The sequence below is a fragment of the Onychostoma macrolepis genome, chromosome 03 (assembly GCF_012432095.1).
Source record: "Onychostoma macrolepis isolate SWU-2019 chromosome 03, ASM1243209v1, whole genome shotgun sequence".
Classification (NCBI taxonomy): Eukaryota; Metazoa; Chordata; class Actinopteri; order Cypriniformes; family Cyprinidae; genus Onychostoma; species Onychostoma macrolepis.
In genome coordinates this window covers 29,599,560-29,609,982 of record NC_081157.1, presented here as the reverse complement: position 1 = coordinate 29,609,982, position 10,423 = coordinate 29,599,560, and positions in this window count along the sequence as shown.

The following is a 10,423-nucleotide window of genomic DNA, read 5'->3' as shown; positions in this document are numbered from 1 at the left end:
AATTAACACCTGACTATTTCCACTTGAAACAGAAAGTTTCACATACGTCACTAAGAACATTTCCACTGATGCTTAAGCTACTTTTACTGTTTTACTTAAAACTGCAAGTAGTTCAGCAACAATCAAAGAGCTTGAAAAAGTAATAAGCGACACAAATGATAACTAAAACATGGATGCTATAAAACTTTGTAAAAGAACATTATTGGACCCCTTTGAAAAGTCTTGTTTTTTTTTGTTTTTTTTTGGCTAAATCACGTTTTAGATAGGATGTCAACAACAGCTTAAAAATAACTGCATTTACTATGTACAGATAAGTGCAAAGGTAATATGTATTATGTTTATTGTTCTTTAATTCTAACATTATAACTTGAATTGCAGTGAAACCGTTATACAGTTGAATTTATTTATACCATAGTCCCAAAGACTTATACTATTTGTGGTGGCATATATATATGCAAATTCATTCTCTGCCAGCAGGAGGCGCTATTGGAGCGGGAGAGAGCGAGGTTTCCCCGGGAACGCTGTACACAAAGCAGCGCTCCGCTCACAAACGCTGCTTTATTAGACATTACATACAAGATGAAATGAAAATGACATCCAAAATTTTCTGAAGACAGTCTGTTTCCTTCAGAAATACAGTGATATAAAAACACCCGCACCGGGTTTCGATTTTTAAATGTGCAGTGCTCAACCAAGCATTCTCCCACCCGCCAACCATTCGAATTTCCATAGGCGGGATTTATTTTATTGATATTATAATTGACCGCTTTGTGATATCACAAATACAGGAATACAACTTAGAAGTCCAAACGAGCCGTTCGTTGTAGTTCTTGAAAAAGGATTTAAAAAAACAAAAAAAACAAAAATATCTCCCTTTGGAGTGGACTTTGAGAGTTGTAACTTTGTAGATCTTTTTATGCCCAAACATACACTGTGACACTACACACTGACTAAAATTCAAAAAGTGACAAAGCATAATAGGACCCCTTTAAAAGTTACTCCCAGCATAGTTACAGTGTTGATGGTGAGCCTAAACAGGACGTTTACCTGAAAAGAAAATGAAAGAATATTTTTATAAGTTTTTTTGACCCAGTGTTGATGTTAACTAAAAAATAAATAAATAAAATACAAATATTTTTGTTAAAGGAAACCTATTATGCCCCTTTTTACAAGATGTAATACAAGTCTCAGGTCTCCCCAAAATGTGTCTGAAGTTTCAGCTCTAAATACCCCACAGATCATTTATTATATCATTTTGAAAATGCCTATTTTGAGTGGAAGTACAAACACTCTGTTTTCATACATGTCTCTTTAAATGGAAATGAGCTGCTGCTCCCCGCCCCCTTTTCCAGAATAGGGCTGTGCCTTTACAGCTTGTACATCAGATACTCTGCTGAAAACATCTGTTTGGTTTTGATTATCATGTCTATTGCCCTGAAATCATGCATTTTAAACCATATCTGTTTAATCTTCTGATATACGGTTTTCTGAACGCACACATCTCAAGCGCGCACACAGAAAGCGGCTGTCACACGGCATGTGAGTCCTAAACTAAGTTCTCTTTCATGTCTTATTGCGCTTAAACTGTCAAATACACACAAGTTTATGTTAAAAACACACGAGTTACAAAAACAGTCGGTAACGTCTGTGAATGTAAACAGAAAGAAATCACTTGTTTATATTAGATCTGTGTGGCAGCAGCGTAACAGTAAATAAATCAATAAATCCACTGCTCTCTTGTCTCCTCTGAGGCTGGGACTTTACTCGAACACCATGGCTTGCGAAAACACAATGGCGGCACTGTGGGTGGAAACTTACAGATTAAGGGGCGGTAGAGGCTCGTTTTTCACAAACTTGTAGAAAAAGGCTTACAAATTTTTTTTACTGTTGTTCTTTTTCACGTTTTCTGGGTTGGTAGATGTACCGGGGACCCGATTATGGCACGGAAAAAGTCCCATTTTCATATGTCACCTGAAATAATGAAGTAATGCTTAAATCCTATTATTATTACTACAACGACTACTACTACGAAAAAAATATTTTATAAAAACAAATATTATAATAATAATATACAAATAATATAAAATATAACAGTTTTGAGCTTTGAGTGCAAAGGGAATCAAAATGAGAAACTGATATATTATATTATTATTTTTAATCATACACGATATAGAAATATCTTGCTAAAATCATGGTACTGAGGTTCATCCAGTGGCATAAAAATGTAGTTCTCTTCAGGCTGGAATGAGTGCATGAACTAGTTTTAGGTGAAAGTGATCTGTTGGTGATTTTTGATGCAAAGCAGGATGCAAATAAGCAGAAAATCAGTTAAACTTACAGATTTCTCTCAGGCCAGGACAGGATGGTGCTATTAACTCATAAACACGTCTAACATCTTCAGTTTGTTTAACATCCTGCAAAAAGTTTGTGACAGGACTGTAATCAATAATAACAACCAACTGTTATGACTAAAAACTCAACTGCTGCTCTCCTTGAGGTTTCAGTTTTCGCATTTCATAACGGACACAACCAAACCTCTTTTAAAAGAAATTACTCATGTTAGCTTTGACTACAGAGCTCAACTCTCTTGGCCTTTAGCACAATGCTGTTGTGGTGTAGGGCCGGTCTTCCTGCAGTTGTTCATTCTTGAGGTATTTTGGGGTATTCAGGGGCAGCGTGGTGCACTAATGTGGGCTATACCTTGTTAACTTTCTCTTGTCCCTGTGCTGTGGTAGGAAAGAACACTGAGGTATATAAATTGCAACAGTGAGGGGGAATAAAGCTGACAAAATGGGTAAGAAAAGGACGCATGGCTCAGAATAAATGGTCTTAGATGTTTCTGAATGGTGTGGGTATTAGAGAAGAGCAATGGGTGGAGTTTGAAGTTAACTGACAATCAAAGCCAGCACTGGAGGAATGACTGCTTCTCCACACTGCTCTTAAATAAAGGACAGGGAACAACAGGATTGAGCTATTCAGAGCGGCCTGCTCCTTCCTGCTGGTGGAGGATGATGTTAAAAAGAGGCAGTGGGGTGTGAGGAATGAGTATGCAGACCCCCTGAATACAGCTGCCCCTCTGTATGGCTCTGAGGAACCTGTCCTGTCACCATGACTCAAAATCTTGTCCATCAAGACGGAGTGCAAAGGGAATTTACACACACTAGAGACAGCTCTGACAGAGCATTTGACAGGTATAATGTGTTTTGATGGTGTGGAAAGAACCTAACTGACCTTCTGCCCTCATTGGTTACTGTTGCTAGGTCAAGCTTTACAGGACAACCCATAGAAATGACCTGAGATTTCTGTCAACAGTGTCATTTTAAGTAAAAGTGCTACAATTTTATTCTATATTCTTGAATGAGCTGAATTTTATGCATAATTTAGTGTTCAAAACTATTCAAATGCACAGATCATCCATAAAACAGCAACAACAATAAAAACAATGGATGGTAATAGTAAGTAGTAAGGTAGGATCAGAATCAGGTCAGTAAAGTTATTATTATTATTATTTTTCATAATTTAATGTAAGGAATAATTAATGACGGGCTGTTGAATTATTACAAAAATAATGCACACCCGAGGTGCAATGGCCACTCCGCGACCACCTCGAGTGTGTATTATTTTTCTAATAATTCGTCATCAATTTTTCCGCTTATACTATGGTTGCCACACCTCAAGACATCGATCAGACGATATATTTCAAAGGCATTTGTCCGTTTTTGTAATTAAAACGATATTGTGAGCGATTAATTTCTTCCGCATCTCATCCAACGCCTCCATTGCTAATTCCAAAATGTCATTTTAGACCTAGTAACAAGGCTTAAACCGTTGATAGCAGATTAATGCAGTTAAGTTATTAGCGAGAGAGAGAGAGAGAGAGCTTGTGTGAATTACCTGCGAGTCTGTGCTCGTCTCAAAAGTGTTCACCTAATGTCTTAATGTCTAATAACTTTCATTTTCTTCACGAACAGCGCCGTTGTTACCTCGCTTGTGAGAAGTCATAGTTTGTAAGTTGTTAAACTTACCGTTACTGATAAAATCATCAGAGTAGTGCTTACAACATTACAGTGCCTGTTAACGTGAGTGCAAACTGTATGTGTGTCTGTAAGAGAGAGAGAGCGGGAGAGAGAGAGTATGTGCTTTCCGTACATAATAAAACAATTTTGTGGTAAACATGGAAATGATCTGTCGTTTTTTTTATATTGCGTACTATATTTATTTGTTTGGCCAGTGTCATTGTGGGTTTTGGTTACTTTGCTGTTGCAAGACCTTTGAAATAACAAAAATCATTTGGCGAAGTGATAAGGACATAATGTGGTCAAGAGCTGCCTGGAACTATGTTCGCCGTGCATTTCCCTGAAAATAATTGCAAGCCTTAGAATGATCGTCAGCCAATCAGATTCAAGCATTCAATGGCCCAACTGAGGAAAAAAATAATTACAATAAATCGCGCTACCAATGGTAATTAAGGGGAGACACTGCAGGCAAAAACACTGTTTTTTTATGCACCTGTCAATTTTGAGATTTTGGGCTTTTTGGTTTATCAGACTAGTAGAACGAAAACATCCAGTTTATCTATTTGTGTCAATAGATTTCAATTACAACACATATTTTTAAAGGCCGTTTTCTCAAAATGAGTTTTTTCTTGTACACTGAGCCATAAATCTCCACTTCAGTAGCACTTACACACACCAAACTTTACATTTTTATTCCTGTCTATATCCTGAAGGTTTTTACAGAGGGATTTGTTCATATATAATTAGCTTGATTATATAAAACATTTTAATCCCCCCAAAAATTGTCAAAATATAGTGTTTTCTGTCTGTTCTAAGTATTTTCTGAATTATGCAGTGAAAAAATGAGATACCCCAAATTTTTGTACTAGAAATGTATGCAAATTAGTGCATATTTCATTAAATAATGCCTAATTGCATATTTAAACCTAATATTTTAGAAAACTTGTAATCAATCAACTAGGTAAGTAAGGCGATAACTATTAGTTAATTTTTTTTACCCTATTCACCTGCAGTGTCTCGCCTTAAAGAAACACTCCACTTTTTTTGGAAATAGGCTCATTCTCCAACTCCCCCAGAGTTAATAAGTTGAGTTTTACCGTTTTGGAATCCATTCAGCCGATCTCTGGGTCTGGCGATAGCACTTTTAGCATAGCTTAGCATAGATCATTGAATCCGATTAGACCAGTAGCATCGCGTTCAAAAATGACCAAAGAGTTTCGATATTTGTCCTATTTAAAACTTGACTCTTCTGTAGTTATATCGTGTACTAAGACCGGCGGAAAATGAAAAGTTGCGATTTTCTAGGCTGATATGATTAGGAACTATACTCTCATTCCGGCGTAATAAATCAAGGAACTTTGCTGCCGTACCATGGCCGCAGCAGGCGCAGTGATATTACGCAGCGTCTGAAAGTAGTCCCCAGCTAGGTAACTAGTTATAATATAGCTGGGGACTACTTTCCGCCGGTCTTACTACACGATATAACTACAGAAGAGTCAAGTTTTAAATAGGACAAATATCGAAACTCTTTGGTCATTTTTGAACGCGATGGTACTGGTCTAATCGGATTCAATGATCTATGCTGTTATGCTAAAGTGCTATCACCAGATCCAGAGATCAGCTGAATGGATTCCAAAACGGTAAAACTCAACTGATTAACTCTGGGGGAGTTGGAGAATGAGCCTATTTCCAAAAAAAGTGGAGTGTTCCTTTAAATCTATAACGATCGGTTAGCTCATATCACATTCATGCAACTTATTATTATTGTTATACTTTATTCTCAAATTATTAATGTTAACAACATCAGCATTGCGTGACTATGAGTATAGTGTGTATCAGAGAGGGGCACTCGAGTTAGTGACTCGGACTAACTCGGACTCGAGACGCATTTTTATAGACTTCAGACTTGACTCAGACTCGACCTGAAATGACTCCAGACTTGATTCGACTCGAGGAAAAGGACTCGTGAATATTTTAAAAGCAACTCGAGTCTTTTATCCTTAAATACTTACAGGTGCATCTCAATAAATTAGTATGTCGTGAAAAAGTTATTTCAAAAAGTGAAACTTTCATATATTTTAGATTCATTGCATGTAAAGTAAAACATTTCAAAAGTTTTTTTTTGTTTTAATTTTGATGAATCAGTTTTGATGAATGAATTTTTTTTTCAAAAATCAGTATCTCAAAATATTAGATTATTTACATTTGAGTTTCAATAAATGACCATCCTTACAGTATAAATTCCGGGTATCTCTTGTTCTTTGAAACCACAATAATGGAGAAGACTGATGACTTGGCAATGATCCAGAAGACGAACATTGACACCCTCCACAAAGAGGGTAAGTCACAGAAGGTCATTACTGAAAGGGGCGGCTGTTTACAGAGTTCTGTATCAAAGCATATTAAATGCAAAGTTGACTGGAAGGAATAATTTGGGTGGGAAAAGGTGCACAAGCAACAGGGATGACTGCAAGCTTGAGAATACAGTCAAGCAAAGCTGATTCAAACACTTGTGAGAGCTTAACAAGGCGTGAACTGAAGCTGGAGTCAGTGCATCAAGAGTCACTACGCTCAGACGTCTTCAGGAAAAGGGCTACCAAGCCACTTCTGAAGCAGAGACAACGTCAGAAGCGTCTTACCTGGGCTGTGGAGAAAAAGAACTGGACTGTTGCTCAGTGGTCCAAAGTCCTCTTTTCAGATGAAAGTAAATTTTGCATTTCATTGGGAAATCAAGGTCCCAGAGTCTGGAGGAAAGTTGGAGAAGCTCATAGCCCAAGTTGCTTGAAGTCCAGTGTGAAGTTTCCACAGTCTGTGATGATTTGGGTTGCCATGTCATCTGCTGGTGTTGGTCCACTGTGTTTTCTGAAGTCCACAGTCAACGCAGCCATGTACCAGGAAATTTTAGAGCACTTCATGCTTCCTTCTGCTGACAAGCTTTATGGAGATGCTGATTTCATTTTCCAGCAAGACTTGGCACCTGCCCACACTGCCAAAGGTTCCAAAAGCTGGTTCAATGACCATAGTGTTACTGTGCTTGATTGGCCAGCAAACTCGCCTGACCTGAACCCCATAGAGAATCTATGGGGTATTGTCAAGAGGAAGATGAGAGACACCAGACTCAACAATGCAGATGAGCTGAAGGCCACTGTCAAAGAAACCTGGGCTTCCATACCACCTCAGCAGTGCCAAAAACTGATCACCTCCATGCCACGCCGAATTGAGGCAGTAATTAATGCAAAAGGAGCCCCTACCAAGTATTGAGTACATATACAGTAAATGAACATATTTTCCAGAAGGCCAACAATTCACTAAAATTTTTTATTTTATTGGTCTTATGAAGTATTCTAATTTGTTGAGATAGTGAATTGGTGGGTTTTTGTTAAATGTGAGCCTAAATCATCACAATTAAAATAACCAAAGACTTAAACTACTTCAGTCTGTGTTCATTGAATTTATTTAATACACAAGTTTTACAATTTGAGTTAAATTACTGAAATAAATGAACTTTTCCACGACATTCTAATTTATTGAGATGCAACTGTATATAACTGATATTCAAAAGGCACCCGGCTTAAACTTTCAAACTGCTAGTTATTTTTCTTTTCTGGTCAAGATGAGAACGTTTTGATTATTGTAGCTACATTGTTTTCAGTAGATAATGCTTTTAAGTAAAATATTAAAATATTATAGATTTCAGGAGGAAAACCCTGAACAGTATTTTTTATTTATTTTTCTTACAATACATGTAATACAATACATGTAAAAAATGTACTTTAAAAAAAAAAAAATTATTTATTTTTGTCAGGACCTCTGCTTGGAAGAAAATATAGAGGCCGCTCCTCTTGGAACTTTATTTGAATACCCCTGACTTATATAATAAAGAAAAACTTTATTTGTATGGTTTTGTAATATCTGTGTCACAGGCTATTTCCTTTTGTGTCATGGTAGATACCGATACTGAGCTCCTGTAGGCCTACTCGTTAAAATACCCCGATTCCAAACGCCGATACCACACAGCATGTGATTAAGTGTGAAAATAACCGAATGATACAGTCAAACCAAAAATTATTCATAGACCAGATATAATTTTTGATATATTTTTTACTAGTGGGTGCAGGGCACTATAGTTCATTTAAGTGAGGATAGCAAAATAAAGTAAACTGTGAAATATTATAACCAAAAATTCTTCATACAGTGGACTACCAGTAATTGATACAAATTGCCAAAAATTATTCAGACCGAGTCTGGGAAAAATTGAAGTTCATGTTTTCATGAACCTGGTTGACAGAATGCCCAGGAGACAACAGGCTGTCGTTAAAGCTAAGGGTGGCCCGACAAAGTATTGATAGTTGTGTAAATATTGTCATACTAACAGCTGTCTGAAGAATTTTTGGTTGATTGTAATCCATTACATACCTTTCTATCAAAGTTATCTGACATTATCAAGCTGAATTTGCTCTGACACAGTTTAACTCTGAGTTCTTCTCATATTTTATTACCATTTTCTAAACTATAGTGAATAAACTGTGATAATGTGAGAAATGTTGAAGGTGTCTGAATAAATTTTGGTTTGACTATCTATTTGATAAATGAAGTTATCCAACTAACATTATACATACTCTTTTTGTTTCTGTACCCAATATTTAAAAAATGTGCAAATGCAATGAAAATATCGGTATCGGTACTAGTTATCGGCAAGTAACAAAAATAAAAGAATAAGTATCGGGTGAGTACTGGAAAAAGTGCATCCCTACCAAAAAGCAAACTATGCTCCCTTCGAACTGGTTTTCTTTAAAATACAAATCTTGTGTAATCCCAGGCTATCTGTAATCAGAAGCACATTTAAAACTGGAATAAAATTGAATTTTATTCACATGTGTTTCATAAACACATAATCCTTTCTGGATTACAATCCGCCATCAAAATGATAAATGTAATTATTCCAGCTGCTGTGAGAAAAGGCTATAAATGATCGGCCACCTGCAGGATCCTCACATGCGATAGCCTACAAGCCAGGACAACTTCTTTATGTTTACAGACGTGACGTAATGACACAGTGCCATGCTCAAATTTCCCACGAAAACCTACCCGTAACACTCAAATTAGAAAACACTATTATAAGCTAACCATTGTGAATCGGGCTAAAGTAAGGCGATAGTTTTGAACACTGGCTGGTTATGTACTTGCTCAAATATTGATTTCGGATCATTTTTAACCCCCCAAAAAAGATACAGACTGCAGCTTTAATTTATTTTTATTTAACATTTAAATGTTAATAATTTTAGTCTTTCACCTTAAACTTTTTTGCCAAGGCTACTTTTCTAATTTTCATTTAAGTTTCTCATCTTGTATATATATATTTTGTTTTATTTTGAATTTATTTAGATTACTGAAAAATGATTTTTAATAGTTTTAGTTAACTATAACACTGAGTTGCGGCAGAAGGTAAATTTTAGCTAACCTGCAGTGAGGAGAGAATGTGTAAAAATAATTTTCAAATCAGAAATTGTTAGTAAATTTCACAAATAATTACAGAAAACTGCAAGTGACACATTGAATTAAACAAAATGAAGTAAAAAGTAGAAAGAGTGAAATATAAACATTTTCTTGTAAAACATACTCCAATAATACTTGTTTTACTCAGAACTTTGAAAAAAAAAAAATATCATTTTTGTATGCGTCATGCGATTACTGCTTCTGCCCTTACTTTTGAGTAAGAGTGGAATCTGCCTGTTGAGTTTCCCATATTAACAGCACAACACAGTTAACATCTGCTAAGAAAGCCCCCAAAAGTTTCCTGAGTACAGAAATCATTTCCAAGCAGATGGTTGCTAAAAAAAAAAAAAAACTTAAAAGAAATCTCACCTATGATCAGAAACACTGATATGTCCACGTCAACAGAAAAGGCCCGGCTGAGAAGAAAGAGGAAGCTACTCTAAAAGAGCTGGCATGGAGCCCTGTCTAATAAAAGCAAATCTGCTGGGGGGGTTTCACAGGAGCCTGGCATCACCCCCATTTCCATTCACTTAACCACTCCACTGCATTCGCAACGCATTCCTGCGGCCCAACAATAGGAGCCTAACTCAATTTCCAACGCAATTAGGCTGTGCGGAATTCCATTTCTGATCCCTGTTACGGAATAAACCTGTGCCATTTTCTATTAGAGGGAAAACGGTTCCCGTAACACATACACAGGCTTTTCATTTGTGGATCACTAAGCTAATTTGTTTCTTTGATGCCTGTCTACATTTTGAGTCTGTGACATTGTTTGGCTCTAAAAAAAATAAACGCTTTACATTTCACTGACAATGGAAGGAGACAAGCAGGGTGTGCTCAGTGTAAAGATCCCTCTGTTTTCCACTTTGTTTTCTCAGAAGTCCACCCTCTTCCCCTCCACACACACACAC